Raw genomic sequence first — 18,766 nt, 5'->3', positions numbered from 1 at the left:
ATACATGCATGCACGCGCATACAGGCACACATACACACACATGCGCACACACACAAGGATGTAGGTTTTGTTATGTTTCCACATGGATCTATACACGCGCACACGCACGCACACACATACGCACACATGCGCACACACACAAGCGCATGGCCACGTGCACGCAAACACTGCACACACACACACACACACACACACACACACACACACATATTAACGTCGTTTTTTTTTGTGTTTCTTTTTGTGTTATTAAATAATATAAAACTGTACAAAATTGAAGTGCAAAAGGTAAAAATATGTAATAACATGTGACTGGATATGAAAGCACTACATTAAAGTATTAATAAAAATTTTGTACAATTTGATGTTATAAATTAACATCTGAAAAAAACGAGTTCAATAAGTCAATTGATAAATTAATTAAATTAATTGCCGTGAAGGCATTTTTATCTAACATCTTACGGTTCCAGCTTAAGAAATGGGACAAATATAACCATACAGTACTTTTTTGTGTACTTAGTCCACCACTGTGCACTGTGTCCAACCCTAGTTTGCATATCGCAAACTAGGCCAGTGGTGGACTAAGTACGTATGGGTATCCCCCACCTGTATTTATCTTCCATGTCTTTCAGTAATATTGATCAGATACAACAGTGCCTCCTGAAACACACTATGGTCATTGTTAACCACTTTTCCAAAAAGAAGAGACATGTCTGGAAACCTCTCTCCAAACAGCTGCTCAGCACGACATCGGTCTTGCTCTGATGAAAATGGGTCAGAACCAAAGGCAGATACCCAAGTCAGGGAAGACCCCAATTCCTGCTCATACATGTGTGCTGCCTCGGCAGCATTGGGCAACAGCTCTGTGGGAATTCTTGCTGGACAACAATCAGCTGCAAGTTGGTTTAGTTTAGTACAAATACTAGCATAGCGTACCTGGTATCCTATGGGCATTCCAGGACTGCACAACCCTTCCAAGTCCAATCTGACTCACTTGACATGCCAGGCTGGAGACACAAAATTTGGTTACATTATCCTGGATGTTGAGCAGCTCTTGATCCAGCAGCGCCCCCTACAAAGTAAAAAAAATGGACCCCCTGCAGTGCGTTTAACGTAGACTCACGAAACTTGGTAAACATTTGTAACATGTCAAGACGTACAAAAACCGTAATTGGAGCCATACCCTAAACCCAACAAGAAGTCCGCCATTTTGATTTCAAAGTTCGAAATTAGTGCGATTTTGGCCATTTCCACATGTCGTACTTTAATGAATTCCTCCTAGAGATTTCATCCGATGAACTTCAAACTCGGTCTGTGCCATCGTAAGATGTTAAAGATGAAAAGTTGTTAAAAGAAAAACTTTTTGTCATAGGGCGTGGCCATGGCGGGGCGGCCATTTTGTGCGTTTTGCCGCCGAAACAGGAAGTGGGTGTAACTCGAGTGTACATTTTCCAACTAGCTCGAAACTTGTCATGATTCATAAGAGTCCAACCCTGAGGACAAATAAAGGAATATTTACTTAAAGTCATAGCGCCCCCTAGTGGCAACAGGAAGTAGACCTAAAAGTCAAGGTGCTATACTTTAACGAACTCCTCCTAGAGATTTCATCCGATGGACTTCAAACTTGGTCTGTATCATCTCAACACCTTAACGATGAAAAGTTATTAAAAGAAAAACTTTTCGTCAGACGGTGTGGGCGTGGCGTGGCGTGGCGGCCATTTTGAGTGTTTAGCGATGAACAAAGAAATTGTTGTAACTTGAGTGTACGTTGTCGTATCTGCCCGAAATTTCTCGCGATTGACAAGGGTCCAGGCCTGAGGACACCTACAGGCAAAAATTGTCTTTTGGTCATAGCGCCCCCTGCTGGCAACATGAAATGCGCCTTATATGACAAACGTCATCCGATTTGCATGAAACTCAGAATGTGTGGTCTACATGTGATACTGAGCCGCCCCCTATAATATGGCCATGCCCACTTACTGAGGCCACGCCCCCTTTCATAACATTTGAACTGTTGAACTGTATGACATAGAGTCTTGTGTGAGGTATCAATCAACTCGGCAGGGAGTTCCCTTTTCATTGGTGAATATTTGCAGCGTCTGAGTGCCGAGTGAATGCACGGTCGCAAGGAGCAGTGTCCGCCGGTAACTCCGACGCGAGGGCCCGTCCATCGCTGCTCGCAGCTTTAATTATTTAATGTTACTGTTATTAACCTTGACTTGACTTGCCTGTAAACTTCCTCATAAATAATAAAGTTGTTTTTCACTGGCATTGTGGATTCAGCAACAATTTTGCTGCTGAATCCATCAATAGTCAAGACATGCGTCACTCCAAACATTCCCAGCTTCTCATTCTGGTCTAGGTGGAGTTTGTGGCCCATATACTTGGCGTGGTAAGGAAGTGGATTCAGATTACGTGCTCCCTAAAACAAGTATAATTCAATCAATGCAAGGTATAATAACAATAAGCTTTTACCTCTTTGAGAATTCTTCCCACTCGAGATTCTCCTGCCCTTACCCCAACTGATGACAGGTATCCTGTCATGAATTTTTGACCGTAACATGGACCTGTCTGTTAAGACAAAAAATTGTAATTTTGAATTGTAACTTTTTAAATTTGTAAACAAATTAGTCTTTACCGGGAAAATTTCCTGGTGGGCCGATGCACTTTTGGGCCGAATCACCGATATAAATAGGCCTTTTTTATTTTTTGGCCGGGCCGGCCCATAAAGAACTCACAGCAGCCCATTGTTTAATTTTCTATATTGACACTGGCCTGACCCAATTAAATCCAGGAACCCCCTTCCCCACTCCGGGCCACAAATTTACGAATCCCACTATGGCCACGCCTCCCGGTCCTTAGACATGAGCTGTAATAGTTATGCTGGAAGTTTAGCATCCACGTTATAATGGTCAAACTACCACCAAAGTGCAAGGGAGGTGCAGAGAAATTACGGGACAAAAAGATTAAGAATCTACAGGCGGATTCCTCAAAATGTGCCAACATTTGGGGCTGTAGTAGCTGCTTCAACACCAGCATTACCTGAAGTAGAGGAAGGAGGAGAGAAGCAGAAACAGCATCATGACAGGGATGAAGCCGAGGAGGAGGAGAGTGACCATGACAGGGCCATGGGAGCGAGTGAGGAAAAGATGGAAGAGAGAGTAGTTGACGACGTGGTAAGGAGTAGGCTAATTAACAGGGACTCTCAGGAAGGGAGGCTGTGTGTGTGTGTGTTTGTTTGTGTTTCACGTCATAACGACAACAAGCAGTTTGGCTGTAACATTAAAGTTAGTGGCTGTCAGGTAATATAACTGTTTAGGCTTACATTGAGAAGGGTTATGGTATTTAGAAGACATTTGTGTCCAAAGCGACAAAATATGAATCTTACAATGTCTAAAATTAACAGTAAACAGTTTTTAAAGTTGCTAAGTCAATATTAAGCAAGGCTAACTGAAAAAAATTCCATCTCTGAGTGAGTGAGAAAGAAAAATATTTGTAAACGTTAATTATGTTATTTTTCTTGTTATAATGTGTAGATTTATTTTTTAAACTGTATTCACTCTTTTATAATTAATACTGTGGACTATTGTGTAATCTGCACTATATGATGTATGCTAAAAGTCATTGATCCCATTAACATTATGCTAAACCCACTATAATAGGCTACATAATTGGTGTATGGCAAAGTTAGCCTACATTTTAAAGGTTGAAAAACAATTAAATCAGTGTGATCACCCTGTTGCACTCATTATTGCTCTGTTGTAATACCAGCACAGAGTGCCGTGCTCACCGTGTAAGGGTAGCGTTAGCTTACACACTCTTATTAGATAGGTTAACGTTACTTAATAGGCTACTTGGTTAACGTAACCATGGTGGGTACTTTCTTTCCTCGTCTTGTGAGCACTTACCTTATCTATCGATGACATGATTGCCATTTCCAGTTCTGCTTCTGACATGTCTTTTTCGTCTGAGCTGGTGTTGAACAAAGAATCTTCTGACAGACATTTCTGAGCATCTCGGGACATCTATGTGATGCAGCGTGACGGAAATCTCAGCATGCGTTCTACCATCCTCAAAAAGATGGCGAATTAAGTCGGAATATTCATTCAGTCCGGCCATGTCACTACTTCATGTCTTAACATCTTGTTTGGTTGGCGGACTCTGGTCCAAGTAAAGGTCACATTCGGGTCATGCATCTTGCGTCAAATAAAAATATAAAAAAATCTGACACGGTGTGAAACGCTCGGGTCCGTGTACTTTTTCGTTCATTCGATTTTCATTTCATAACCAGGTATTATAAAACAAAAAAGAATGGTTATTTGATTTTTGTTTTAAAATAAAACAATTGAAATTGAAAAACAAGGCATTTTTTCCTTTTCATGGTCAAAAGGGGATGGGAGAAATTTTAAATATGATCTGATTTTCATTTTCTATTTCATATAACAAAAATAAAATCACTCGGAAATAGAAATGAAAAAAGGCTTGTTTTTTAATATTCAGAGACTGGATGTTGTCATTTCCAAGGCAACAGCGCCAGCGTAGCCTACCAGTGTTGCTTTCAGCCAAGGCTAAAATTACTTTGGAAACCTGTACTCTTGATAATGCTTGGGGGGAATTTTATTTCATAATGTCACATGTATTTATTACCCTCTCTCCCTGCCTCCCTCTGACTATCTGTTTCTACCCGCCGGAGACAACTTCGCCCGAAGAGAGTCGAACCAGCTGAGGAAATAGACTTTCAGTTCACGGCTGTAACGTTACCGTTACGCCACCGTTACCAATCCCAGCAAACTTTCTGTTGCTGCCGTTAAACTTGCTGATCAGGGGGATCAGACCTCCGGTGCTGGGTCTAATATTCTAATATTAGCTGTTGCAGCTAGCTAGCAGCTAGTCACCAGCCCTGTGAACTGAGTACCAGGTTCGCTCCCCGGTGCTGACTGACTCTGGTCCGTCTGCAGAGCTGGCGTTACCCACTCTAGCTGAGCTGGGAATCTGCCGCGCTCGTGATTTATTCATATTTTATTTTCTTTGCAGATAGTGATATGTTATGATGCACTGATGCCAGGCTGGCTAGTTGCTTTTAGTCGAAGTCTGTGAGATAACAAAACTTCCTTTGAATATAATGTGCATATAAAGTCCCCTGAAATAAATATAAGTAAAACATTTGTATTTAGGCTATTGAACTATGACTAATGTCTATGTTCATATATATTGCCTCATTTATGTATTTCATGATCTATTTCATAGCCATATTCATGTATATTATATTTATGTAAAGGAGGGCAAAAAACGGATGATCAGTCGCTAAGAAAGTATATGCTACAGTTTCCCTCAACTGCAGCCGAGACATTCTAACACTTAACGTGAAAAAGCTTAACGTGGTTTAATGTACACCTAAACAATGATCAATCAGATATAAGTCAGTTATTAGTCAGATAACGTCCATAATAAGCTATTGGACTTTGGGTTAGATTTTTTGACAGTTTTCAGTGGTTATGAGGATATGAGAGAGAAATTTCTCTGAATTGACTCACTGAATTTACAATTGTTAAAACGCTGTTAGCTACTTTAGCTTTGCCATTAGCAATGGCTAATTCCTCTCAGCATTTGACTCTATGTCATGCCTTAACATAACAGAGGATCTTAGTCCCTCTCAAATTGATACATTTGTAGACGGTGCTACGACCTGCCTACGGACGACTTTAGACTCTGTGGCTCCCCTCAAAAAGAAGATGATGAAGCAAAGGAAACTAGCACCTTGGTATAACTCCCAAACTCACAAATTAAAACAAATCTCGTGAAACCTAGAAAGTAAATGGCGTTCCACCAAAGTGAACGAATTTCATTTGGATTGGCAAGAAAGTCTCAAAACCTATATGAAGGCCCTAAGAAAGGCCAGATCAGACTATTACTCATCACTAATAGAAGAAAATAAGAACAACCCAAGGTCTCTTTTCAGCACTGTAGCCAGGCTGAAAGAGAGTCACAGCTCTACTGAGCCATCTATTTCTCTAGCTCTGAGTAGTGATGACTTCATGAACTTCTTTAATGATAAAATTATAACAATTAGAGATAAAATCCATCACCTTTTGCCCTCAACTTCTAACGGTTCACCTTTAAACGCAGGACCGCTAGAAAGAACGACTAGTCCCGACATATTTTTAGACTGCTTTTATCCTATAGACCTTCAACAATTAATGTTAAAGATATCCTCAGCTAAGCCATCTACCTGTCTCTTAGACCCCATCCCAACAAGACTACTCAAAGAAGCGCTACCCATGGTTAACACTTCATTACTAGATGTGATCAATATGTCCTTATTAACAGGTTATGTACCGCAGTCATTTAAAGTAGCTGTTATAAAACCTCTTCTAAAAAAAAACACCCTCGATCCTGAGGTCTTAGCAAACTATAGACCTATATCTAACCTTACCTTTTTATCCAAGATCCTTGGGAAGGTAGTTGCTAATCAGTTATGTGATTTTCTACATAGCAATAGTTTATTTGATGACTTTCAATCAGGATTTAGAAAGCATCATAGCACAGAGACGGCACTGGTGAAAATTACTAATGACCTTCTAACTGCTGCAGACAAAGGACTTTTCTCCATTCTTGTTCTACTAGATCTTAGTGCTGCATTTGACACTATTGACCATACAATCCTGTTACAGAGATTGGAACACTTAGTTGGCATTAAAGGAATCGCTCTAAGCTGGTTTAAGTCCTATTTCTCTGATCGATCTCAATTTGTTAATGTTAACGATAAATCCTCCAAGTACGCTAAAGTTAGCCATGGCGTTCCACAAGGCTCAGTGCTTGGACCAATTCTATTCTCCTTATATATGCTTCCTCTTGGTAATCTTATTAGGAAACACTCAATTAACTTTAACTGTTATGCGGATGACACCCAATTATACTTGTCAATCAAAATCAAACCAAAAAATCAGCTAGCTAAACTTCAAGCGTGCATTAAAGATATAAAATCCTGGATGACCTATAATTTTCTGATGTTAAACTCTAACAAAACTGAAGTTATTGTGCTGGGCCCTAAACACCTCCGAACCTAATTATCTAAAGACTTAGCTACTCTGGTGGTATTGCCCTGGCCTCCAGCACTACTGTCAGACATCTAGGGGTTATTTTTGATCAGGATATATCCTTTAACACCCATCTAAAACAAACCTCAAGAACAGCCTTTTTCCATCTTCGTAACATTGCCAAAATTAGGAATATCCTGTCTCAAAACGATGCTGAAAAACTAGTCCATGCATTCGTTACTTCCAGGCTGGACTATTGTAATTCCCTACTGTCAGGTTGCTCAAATAAGTCCCTTTAGACTCTCCAGCTGATCCAGAATGCTGCAGCACGTGTTCTCACAAGAACTAAGAAAAGAGATCATATTTCTCCTGTATTAGCTTCTCTGCATTGGCTTCCTGTAAAATCCAGGATTGAATTTTAAATCCTTCTCCTGACCTACAAAGCTCTAAATGGTCAAGCACCATCATATCTAGAAGAGCTCCTAATACCTTACTGTCCCACTAGAGCACTGCGATCCCAGAATGCAGAGTTACTTGTGGTACCTAGAGTCTCTAAAAGTAGAATGGGAGCCAGAGCCTTTAGTTATCAGGCTCCTCTCCTATGGAACCAGCTCCCAATCTGGGTTCGGGGGGCAGAAACTGTCACCACATTCAAGAATGAACTTAAAACTCTCCTATTGGATAAAGCTTATAGTTAAGGAGTGAGGAGTTGCAGTGTCCACCTACCTGGCCCACCTGCTTCTCTTCATAATTGTTAGATTAATAATATATAAAAAAAGTAGAGGGAGGCAGGCCAGCACAGCCCGATCCGGCAGGGGAGAGTTTCAAGCCCGAACAGGCCACCTCTCCTTATGACCTGTCTCTCTTAGTTACGCTGTTATAGTTCTAGACTGCCGGGGGACTTCCTTCCTTTGACACACTGAGCTACTCTCTCCTCTCCCTTTCTATTACCATTTGTGTGCATCCCGTTCCAGAAATGCTTGTTATTAATCCTAGCTTCTGGGGAGTTTACTCCCCGGAGTCCTTATGTTTGTTCCCCCAGCGTATTTCCTTGGAGAACGTTGGCACCAAGATCCTGGTTGCAGCTGTCACCGTGGTCCTGCTGCACTCCCTGCTGAGCTCAGCGGTGCCCTGCAATGTCATCCTGCGTCCTGCTAAACCCTGCTGCTTCCTGCTACGTCCATCCATGCTCTGCTGGGCCACGCTACATCCTGTAACGCCCTGCAGCGCCCTGATATGACATGAACTACTACGACTACCATTTGAAGTCACTGTTCCATTACTAATGTGACTATTATCGCCACTGTTCATCGCATCCCCAACCGGCACCGTCAGACACCGCCTACCAAGAGCCTGGGTCTGTCCGAGGTTTCTTCCCAAGAGGGAGTTTTTCCTCGCCACTGTCGCACTGGTCGCACTGCTTGCTCTTGAGGGAATTACTGCAATTGTTGGGGCTTTGTAAATTATAGAGTGTGGTCTCGACCTACTGTAAAGTGTCTCAAGATTACTCATGTTATGATTTGATACTATAAATAAAATTGAATTGAATTGAATTGAATTGAAATTTGGTAATTATTGATCATTGTTAAGGTACATTAAACCACATTAAGCTTTTTCACGATGCCCCCCTTTACATAAATATACATTAATATGGCTATGAAATAGATCATAAAATACATAAATGAATATGAATATATTAGTCATTATAGTTCAATAGCCTAAATACATATTGTTTTACTTTTATTTATTTCCGGGGACTTTTATTTATTTATTCCGTCTATTATATGCACATTATATTCAAAGGAAGTTTTGTTATCTCACAGACTTCGACTACAAGCAACTAGCCTGCCTGGCATCAGTGCATCATAGCATATCACTATCTGCAAAGAAAATAAAATATGAATAAATCACGAGCACGGCAGATTCCCAGCTCAGCTAGAGTGGGTAACGCCAGCTTTTTATTTGGATAACGTAATTTGTGAAAGTACGGTACAACTTGGACAGCATGGGATAACAACATCTAATGAAGATATTCAAAGTTCACAAGAATGTATCACCTGCAGCCTTTAGTTCTACTATTTGTACAGAACATCAAGTCTCCCATGAGACTAACAAAAATTGCCAGAGCTGACTATATTTCAAATCATCCCGGCGGGGTATTGGGTTAAGTTTTCAACCAGCAATAATACGTCTCAGTACAACTTCATAGACTATGAAATTGGCGCTCGCGAAAGAATGTCTTAAACACATACAACATTAAACTGGACCTCGTTTAGCACTCACAACACATATGGTGCATTTTTCCAACCTCAGGGGTGTACAGTCATACTGATGATGATTGTGATTGGCTTCTTGACCATAAACCACGCGCCCTTTCCATGAGGTCGTGGCTGAACAGGTATATACCATAAACCGTATGAAACATGGTCCATAGTTTTTCCAGAGTTAATGTGTGGGCTAACGAAGCCCTCAGTCTATGTTGGCCACAGTCTCCGTGACGCACGCAACCGTCCACTCAAACCGGACCAGCCCTCAATTACACAGAACTTTAATCCTTAAAAGAATTGCAAACGGGTTAGTTCACCAACTATGTGCGTGAACAGGAAATTTGGCTAAAGAGACCTCCCGGTTTTTGAACTAAGCCTTATACATGGTTACTTCTGCTGTAAATTTGGGCATTTCAGCATAGATGTCAATGGTGACTGACTCACTGTTGGAGCCAGCCTCAAAAGTGGCCATTCCAGGAAACGCACTTTAGCCGGTTACACAATGGCTGGAACTACTATATTATTTGGATAACGTAACTTGTGAAAGTCCCGTTACAACTTGGACAGCATGGGATAACAACATCTAATGAAGATATTCAAAGTTCACAAGAATGTATCACCTGCAGCCTTTAGTTTTACTATTTGTACAGAACATCAAGTCTCCCATGAGACTAACAAAAATTGCCAGAGCTGACTATATTTCAAATCATCCTGGACGGGGTATTGGGTTAAGTTTTCAACCAGCAATAATCACGTCTCAGTACAACTTCATAGACTATGAAATTGCCGCTGCAAAGAATGTCTTAAACACATACAACATTAAACTGGACCTCGTTTAGCACTCACAACACATATGGTGCATTTTTCCAACCTCAGGGGTGTACAGTCATACTGATGATGATTGTGATTGGCTTCTTGACCATAAACCACGCCCTTTTCCATGAGGTCGCGGCTGAACAGGTATATACCATAAACCGTATGAAACATGGTCCATAGTTTTTTCCAGAGTTAATGTGGGGCGTAACGAAGCCCTCAGTCTATGTTGGCCACAGTCTCCGTGGACGCGCCTAACCGTCACTCAAACCGGACCAGCCCTCAATTACACAGAACTTTAATCCTTAAAAGAATTGGCAAGCGGGTTAGTTCACCAACTATGTGGTGAACAGGAAATTTGGCTAAAGAGACCTACCCGGTTTTTGAACTAAGCCTTATACATGGTTACTTCTGCTGTAAATTTGGGCATTTCAGCATAGATGTCAATGGTGACTGACTCACTGTTGGAGCCAGCCTCAAGTGGCCATTCCAGGAACGCCCAGTTTAGCCAGTTACACAATGGCTGGAACTACTATATTATTTGGATAACGATAGCTAGTGAAAGTACGGTACTACTTGGACAGCATGGGATAACAACATCTAATGAAGATATTCAAAGTTCACAAGAATGTATCACCTGCAGCCTTTAGTTTTACTATTTGTACAGAACATCAAGTCTCCCATGAGACTAACAAAAATTGCCAGAGCTGACTATATTTCAAATCATCCTGGCGGAGTGTTGGGTTAAGTTTTCAACCAGCAATAATCAGGTCTCAGTACAACTTCATAGACTATGAAATTGCCGCTCGCGAAAGAATGTCTTAAACACATACAACATTAAACTGGACCTCGTTTAGCACTCACAACACATATGGTGCATTTTTCCAACCTCAGGGGTGTACAGTCATACTGATGATGATTGTGATTGGCTTCTTGACCATAAACCACGCCTTTTCCATGAGGGTGGCGGCTGAACAGGTATATACCATAAACCGTATGAAACATGGTCCATAGTTTTTCCAGAGTTAATGTGGAGTGAGCGCGAAGCCCTCAGTCTATGTTGGCCACAGTCTCCGTGGCGCACCGCAACCGTCCACTCAAACCCGGACCAGCCCTCAATTACACAGAACTTTAATCCTTAAAATAATTGCAAACGGGTTAGTTCACCAACTATGTATGTGGTGAACAGGAAATTTGGCTAAAGAGACCTACCCGGTTTTTGAACTAAGCCTTATACATGGTTACTTCTGCTGTAAATTTGGGCATTTCAGCATAGATGTCAATGGTGACTGACTCACTGTTGGAGCCAGCCTCAAAGTGGCCATTCCAGGAACGCGCATGTTTAGCCAGTTACACAATGGCTGGAACTACTATATTATTTGGATAACGTAACTTGTGAAAGTACGTTACAACTTGGACAGCATGGGATAACAACATCTAATGAAGATATTCAAAGTTCACAAGAATGTATCACCTGCAGCCTTTAGTTTTACTATTTGTACAGAACATCAAGTCTCCCATGAGACTAACAAAAATTGCCAGAGCTGACTATATTTCAAATCATCCTGGCGGGGTATTGGGTTAAGTTTTTCAACCAGCAATAATCACGTCTCAGTACAACTTCATAGACTATGAAATTGCCGCTCGCGAAAGAATGTCTTAAACACATACAACATTAAACTGGACCTCGTTTAGCACTCACAACACATATGGTGCATTTTTCCAACCTCAGGGGTGTACAGTCATACTGATGATGATTGTGATTGGCTTCTTGACCATAAACCACGCCTTTTCCATGAGTTCGCGGCTGAACAGGTATATACCATAAACCGTATGAAACATGGTCCATAGTTTTCCAGAGTTATATATTGGGGCGAACGAAGCCCTCAGTCTATGTTGGCCACAGTCTCCGTGGACGCACCCAACCGTCACTCAAACCCGGACCAGCCCTCAATTACACAGAACTTTAATCCTTAAAAGTAATTGGAAACGGGTTAGTTCACCAACTATGTGGTGAACAGGAAATTTGGCTAAAGAGACCTACCCGGTTTTTGAACTAAGCCTTATACATGGTTACTTCTGCTGTAAATTTGGGCATTTCAGCATAGATGTCAATGGTGACTGACTCACTGTTGGAGCCAGCCTCAAGTGGCCATTCCAGGAAGCACGCAGTTTAGCCAGTTACACAATGGCTGGAACTACTATATTATTTGGATAACGTAACTTGTGAAAGTACGTTACAACTTGGACAGCATGGGATAACAACATCTAATGAAGATATTCAAAGTTCACAAGAATGTATCACCTGCAGCCTTTAGTTTTACTATTTGTACAGAACATCAAGTCTCCCATGAGACTAACAAAAGCACCAGAGCTGACTATATTTCAAATCATCCTGGCGGGGTATGGGGTAAGTTTTCAACCAGCAATAATCACGTCTCAGTACAACTTCATAGACTATGAAATTGCCGCTGCGAAAGAATGTCTTAAACACATACAACATTAAACTGGACCTCGTTTAGCACTCACAACACATATGGTGCATTTTTCCAACCTCAGGGGGTGTACAGTCATACTGATGATGATTGTGATTGGCTTCTTGACCATAAACCACGCCTTTTCCATGAGGTCGCGGCTGAACAGGTATATACCATAAACCGTATGAAACATGGTCCATAGTTTTTCCAGAGTTAATGTGGGGGCGAACGAAGCCCTCAGTCTATGTTGGCCACAGTCTCCGTGACGCTTTACCCACCACCGTCACTCAAACCCGGACCAGCCCTCAATTACACAGAACTTTAATCCTTAAAAGAATTGCAAACGGGTTAGTTCACCAACTATGTGGTGAACAGGAAATTTGGCTAAAGAGACCTACCCGGTTTTTGAACTAAGCCTTATACATGGTTACTTCTGCTGTAAATTTGGGCATTTCAGCATAGATGTCAATGGTGACTGACTCACTGTTGGAGCCAGCCTCAAGTGGCCATTCCAGGAAACGCAGTTTAGCCAGTTACACAATGGCTGGAACTACTATATTATTTGGATAACGTAACTTGTGAAAGTACGGTACAACTTGGACAGCATGGGATAACAACATCTAATGAAGATATTCAAAGTTCACAAGAATGTATCACCTGCAGCCTTTAGTTTTACTATTTGTACAGAACATCAAGTCTCCCATGAGACTAACAAAATTTGCTACAGAGCTGACTATATTTCAAATCATCCTGGCGGGATATTGGGTTAAGTTTTCAACCAGCAATAATCACGTCTCAGTACAACTTCATAGACTATGAAATTGCCGCTGCGAAAGAATGTCTTAAACACATACAACATTAAACTGGACCTCGTTTAGCACTCACAACACATATGGTGCATTTTTCCAACCTCAGGGGGTGTACAGTCATACTGATGATGATTGTGATTGGCTTCTTGACCATAAACCACGCCTTTTCCATGAGGTCGCGGCTGAACAGGTATATACCATAAACCGTATGAAACATGGTCCATAGTTTTTCCAGAGTTAATGTGGGGCGAACGAAGCCCTCAGTCTATGTTGGCCACAGTCTCCGTGACGCACCCAACCGTCACTCAAACCGGACCAGCCCTCAATTACACAGAACTTTAATCCTTAAAAGAATTGCAAACGGGTTAGTTCACCAACTATGTGGTGAACAGGAAATTTGGCTAAAGAGACCTACCCGGTTTTTGAACTAAGCCTTATACATGGTTACTTCTGCTGTAAATTTGGGCATTTCAGCATAGATGTCAATGGTGACTGACTCACTGTTGGAGCCAGCCTCAAGTGGCCATTCCAGGAACCGCACTTTAGCCAGTTAGACAATGGCTGGAACTACTATATTATTTGGATAACGTAACTTGTGAAAGTACGGTACAACTTGGACAGCATGGGATAACAACATCTAATGAAGATATTCAAAGTTCACAAGAATGTATCACCTGCAGCCTTTAGTTTTACTATTTGTACAGAACATCAAGTCTCCCATGAGACTAACAAAAATTGCCAGAGCTGACTATATTTCAAATCATCCTGGCGGGGTATTGGGTTAAGTTTTCAACCAGCAATAATCACGTCTCAGTACAACTTCATAGACTATGAAATTGCCGCTGCGAAAGAATGTCTTAAACACATACAACATTAAACTGGACCTCGTTTAGCACTCACAACACATATGGTGCATTTTTTCAACCTCAGGGGGTGTACAGTCATACTGATGATGATTGTGATTGGCTTCTTGACCATAAACCACGCCTTTTCCATGAGGACGCGGCTTAACAGGTATATACCATAAACCGTATGAAACATGGTCCATAGTTTTTCCAGAGTTATTGTGGGACGAACGAAGCCCTCAGTCTATGTTGGCCACAGTCTCCGTGCGACGCCGCAACCGTCACTCAAACCGGACCAGCCCTCAATTACACAGAACTTTAATCCTTAAAATAATTGCAAACGGGTTAGTTCACCAACTATGTGGTGAACAGGAAATTTGGCTAAAGAGACCTACCCGGTTTTTGAACTAAGCCTTATACATGGTTACTTCTGCTGTAAATTTGGGCATTTCAGCATAGATGTCAATGGTGACTGACTCACTGTTGGAGCCAGCCTCAAGTGGCCATTCCAGGAAACGCAGTTTAGCCAGTTACACAATGGCTGGAACTACTATATTATTTGGATAACGTAACTTGTGAAAGTACGGTACAACTTGGACAGCATGGGATAACAACATCTAATGAAGATATTCAAAGTTCACAAGAATGTATCACCTGCAGCCTTTAGTTTTACTATTTGTACAGAACATCAAGTCTCCCATGAGACTAACAAAAATTGCCAGAGCTGACTATATTTCAAATCATCCTGGCGGGGTATTGGGTTAAGTTTTCAACCAGCAATAATCACTTCTCAGTACAACTTCATAGACTATGAAATTGCCGCTGCGAAAGAATGTCTTAAACACATACAACATTAAACTGGACCTCGTTTAGCACTCACAACACATATGGTGCATTTTTCCAACCTCAGGGGGTGTACAGTCATACTGATGATGATTGTGATTGGCTTCTTGACCATAAACCACGCCTTTTCCATGAGGTCGCGGCTGAACAGGTATATACCATAAACCGTATGAAACATGGTCCATAGTTTTTCCAGAGTTAATGTGGGCGTAACGAAGCCCTCAGTCTATGTTGGCCACAGTCTCCGTGGACGCCCAACCGTCACTCAAACCCGGACCAGCCCTCAATTACACAGAACTTTAATCCTTAAAATAATTGCAAACGGGTTAGTTCACCAACTATGTGGTGAACAGGAAATTTGGCTAAAGAGACCTACCCGGTTTTTGAACTAAGCCTTATACATGGTTACTTCTGCTGTAAATTTGGGCATTTCAGCATAGATGTCAATGGTGACTGACTCACTGTTGGAGCCAGCCTCAAGTGGCCATTCCAGGAAACGCAGTTTAGCCAGTTACACAATGGCTGGAACTACTATATTATTTGGATAACGTAACTTGTGAAAGTACGGTACAACTTGGACAGCATGGGATAACAACATCTAATGAAGATATTCAAAGTTCACAAGAATGTATCACCTGCAGCCTTTAGTTTTACTATTTGTACAGAACATCAAGTCTCCCATGAGACTAACAAAAATTGCCAGAGCTGACTATATTTCAAATCATCCTGGAAGGGTACTGGGTTAAGTTTTCAACCAGCAATAATCACTTCTCAGTACAACTTCATAGACTATGAAATTGCCGCTGCGAAAGAATGTCTTAAACACATACAACATTAAACTGGACCTCGTTTAGCACTCACAACACATATGGTGCATTTTTCCAACCTCAGGGGGTGTACAGTCATACTGATGATGATTGTGATTGGCTTCTTGACCATAAACCACGCCTTTTCCATGAGGTCGCGGCTGAACAGGTATATACCATAAACCGTATGAAACATGGTCCATAGTTTTTCCAGAGTTAATGTGGGGCGAACGAAGCCCTCAGTCTATGTTGGCCACAGTCTCCGTGACGCACCCAACCGTCACTCAAACCGGACCAGCCCTCAATTACACAGAACTTTAATCCTTAAAAGAATTGCAAACGGGTTAGTTCACCAACTATGTGGTGAACAGGAAATTTGGCTAAAGAGACCTACCCGGTTTTTGAACTAAGCCTTATACATGGTTACTTCTGCTGTAAATTTGGGCATTTCAGCATAGATGTCAATGGTGACTGACTCACTGTTGGAGCCAGCCTCAAGTGGCCATTCCAGGAAACGCCATTTAGCCAGTTACACAATGGCTGGAACTACTATATTATTTGGATAACGTAACTTGTGAAAGTACGGTACAACTTGGACAGCATGGGATAACAACATCTAATGAAGATATTCAAAGTTCACAAGAATGTATCACCTGCAGCCTTTAGTTTTACTATTTGTACAGAACATCAAGTCTCCCATGAGACTAACAAAAATTGCCAGAGCTGACTATATTTCAAATCATCCTGGCAGGGTATTGGGTTAAGTTTTCAACCAGCAATAATCACGTCTCAGTACAACTTCATAGACTATGAAATCGCCGCTGCGAAAGAATATCTCAAAATTATACAACATTAAACTGGACCTTGTATAGCACTCACAACACATATGGTGCATTTTTTCAACCTCAGGGGGTGTACAGTCATACTGATGATGATTGTGATTAGCTTCTTGACCATAAACCACGCCTTTTCCATGAGGTCGCGGCTGAACAGGTATATACCATAAACCGTATGAAACATGGTCCATAGTTTTTCCAGAGTTATTGTGGGGCGAACGAAGCCCTCAGTCTATGTTGGCCACAGTCTCCGTGACGCACCCAACCGTCACTCAAACCGGACCAGCCCTCAATTACACAGAACTTTAATCCTTAAAAGAATTGCAAACGGGTTAGTTCACCAACTATGTCGTGAACAGGAAATTTGGCTAAAGAGACCTACCCGGTTTTTGAACTAAGCCTTATACATGGTTACTTCTGCTGTAAATTTGGGCATTTCAGCATAGATGTCAATGGTGACTGACTCACTGTTGGAGCCAGCCTCAAGTGGCCATTCCAGGAAACGCAGTTTAGCCAGTTACACAATGGCTGGAACTACTATATTATTTGGATAACGTAACTTGTGAAAGTACGGTACAACTTGGACAGCATGGGATAACAACATCTAATGAAGATATTCAAAGTTCACAAGAATGTATCACCTGCAGCCTTTAGTTTTACTATTTGTACAGAACATCAAGTCTCCCATGAGACTAACAAAAATTGCCAGAGCTGACTATATTTCAAATCATCCTGGCGGGGTATTGGGTTAAGTTTTCAACCAGCAATAATCACGTCTCAGTACAACTTCATAGACTATGAAATTGCGCTCGCGAAAAGAATGTCTTAAACACATACAACATTAAACTGGACCTCGTTTAGCACTCACAACACATATGGGTGCTTTTTCCAACCTCAGGGGTGTACAGTCATACTGATGATGATTGTGATTGGCTTCTTGACCATAAACCACGCCTTTTCCATGAGGGCGCGGCTGAACAGGTATATACCATAAACCGTATGAAACATGGTCCATAGTTTTTCCAGAGTTAATGTGGGGCGAACGAAGCCCTCAGTCTATGTTGGCCACAGTCTCCGTGGCGCTCCCAACCGTCACTCAAACCCGGACCAGCCCTCAATTACACAGAACTTTAATCCTTAAAAGAATTGCAACGGGTTAGTTCACCAACTATGTATGGTGAACAGGAAATTTGGCTAAAGAGACCTACCCGGTTTTTGAACTAAGCCTTATACATGGTTACTTCTGCTGTAAATTTGGGCATTTCAGCATAGATGTCAATGGTGACTGACTCACTGTTGGAGCCAGCCTCAAGTGGCCATTCCAGGAAACGCAGTTTAGCCAGTTACACAATGGCTGGAACTACTATATTATTTGGATAACGTAACTTGTGAAAGTACGGTACAACTTGGACAGCATGGGATAACAACATCTAATGAAGATATTCAAAGTTCACAAGAATGTATCACCTGCAGCTTTTAGTTTTACTATTTGTACAGAACATCAAGTCTCCCATGAGACTAACAAAAATTGCCACAGCTGACTATATTTCAAATCATCCTGGCGGGGTATTGGGTTAAGTTTTCAACCAGCAATAATCACGTCTCAGTACAACTTCATAGACTATGAAATTGCCGCTGCGAAAGAATGTCTTAAACACATACAACATTAAACTGGACCTCGTTTAGCACTCACAACACATATGGTGCATTTTTCCAACCTCAGGGGGTGTACAGTCATACTGATGATGATTGTGATTGGCTTCTTGACCATAAACCACGCCTTTTCCATGAGGTCGCGGCTGAACAGGTATATACCATAAACCGTATGAAACATGGTCCATAGTTTTTCCAGAGTTAATGTGGGGCCGAACGCGCCCTCAGTCTATGTTGACTACAGTCTCCGTCGCACCCAACCGTCACTCAAACCGGACCAGCCCTCAATTACACAGAACTTTAATCCTTAAAAGAATTGCAAACGGGTTAGTTCACCAACTATGTGGTGAACAGGAAATTTGGCTAAAGAGACCTACCCGGTT

At 41.6% G+C, this 18,766-nt stretch overlaps 12 non-coding genes across 12 annotated transcripts; all 12 read right to left on the bottom strand.

The window, feature by feature from the left end:
- Window positions 1-9,130: 9,130 nt before the first annotated feature.
- Window positions 9,131-9,271, bottom strand: LOC120546124. Its single transcript, XR_005636800.1, has one exon. It is a non-coding gene; the product is annotated as a U4 spliceosomal RNA (small nuclear RNA).
- Window positions 9,272-9,960: 689 nt separating this feature from the next.
- LOC120546117 lies at window positions 9,961-10,101 on the bottom strand. The gene has a single exon (XR_005636793.1). It is a non-coding gene; the product is annotated as a U4 spliceosomal RNA (small nuclear RNA).
- Window positions 10,102-10,790: 689 nt separating this feature from the next.
- On the bottom strand, window positions 10,791-10,932 carry LOC120546112. The gene has a single exon (XR_005636789.1). It is a non-coding gene; the product is annotated as a U4 spliceosomal RNA (small nuclear RNA).
- Window positions 10,933-11,627: 695 nt separating this feature from the next.
- On the bottom strand, window positions 11,628-11,770 carry LOC120546115. The gene has a single exon (XR_005636791.1). It is a non-coding gene; the product is annotated as a U4 spliceosomal RNA (small nuclear RNA).
- Window positions 11,771-12,458: 688 nt separating this feature from the next.
- Window positions 12,459-12,597, bottom strand: LOC120546123. Its single transcript, XR_005636799.1, has one exon. It is a non-coding gene; the product is annotated as a U4 spliceosomal RNA (small nuclear RNA).
- Window positions 12,598-13,287: 690 nt separating this feature from the next.
- On the bottom strand, window positions 13,288-13,430 carry LOC120546118. Its single transcript, XR_005636794.1, has one exon. It is a non-coding gene; the product is annotated as a U4 spliceosomal RNA (small nuclear RNA).
- A 683-nt stretch (window positions 13,431-14,113) lies between these two features.
- Window positions 14,114-14,254, bottom strand: LOC120546121. Its single transcript, XR_005636797.1, has one exon. It is a non-coding gene; the product is annotated as a U4 spliceosomal RNA (small nuclear RNA).
- A 684-nt stretch (window positions 14,255-14,938) lies between these two features.
- On the bottom strand, window positions 14,939-15,079 carry LOC120546111. Its single transcript, XR_005636788.1, has one exon. It is a non-coding gene; the product is annotated as a U4 spliceosomal RNA (small nuclear RNA).
- A 683-nt stretch (window positions 15,080-15,762) lies between these two features.
- On the bottom strand, window positions 15,763-15,903 carry LOC120546120. Its single transcript, XR_005636796.1, has one exon. It is a non-coding gene; the product is annotated as a U4 spliceosomal RNA (small nuclear RNA).
- A 683-nt stretch (window positions 15,904-16,586) lies between these two features.
- On the bottom strand, window positions 16,587-16,727 carry LOC120546110. Its single transcript, XR_005636787.1, has one exon. It is a non-coding gene; the product is annotated as a U4 spliceosomal RNA (small nuclear RNA).
- A 683-nt stretch (window positions 16,728-17,410) lies between these two features.
- Window positions 17,411-17,551, bottom strand: LOC120546113. The gene has a single exon (XR_005636790.1). It is a non-coding gene; the product is annotated as a U4 spliceosomal RNA (small nuclear RNA).
- A 685-nt stretch (window positions 17,552-18,236) lies between these two features.
- On the bottom strand, window positions 18,237-18,377 carry LOC120546133. The gene has a single exon (XR_005636808.1). It is a non-coding gene; the product is annotated as a U4 spliceosomal RNA (small nuclear RNA).
- Window positions 18,378-18,766: the final 389 nt, after the last annotated feature.

Source organism: Perca fluviatilis, chromosome 17, assembly GCF_010015445.1.
Source record: "Perca fluviatilis chromosome 17, GENO_Pfluv_1.0, whole genome shotgun sequence".
Classification (NCBI taxonomy): domain Eukaryota; kingdom Metazoa; phylum Chordata; class Actinopteri; order Perciformes; family Percidae; genus Perca; species Perca fluviatilis.
Note: the sequence above shows the minus strand (reverse complement) of the source record. Positions and strands in the feature narration are given on the sequence as shown.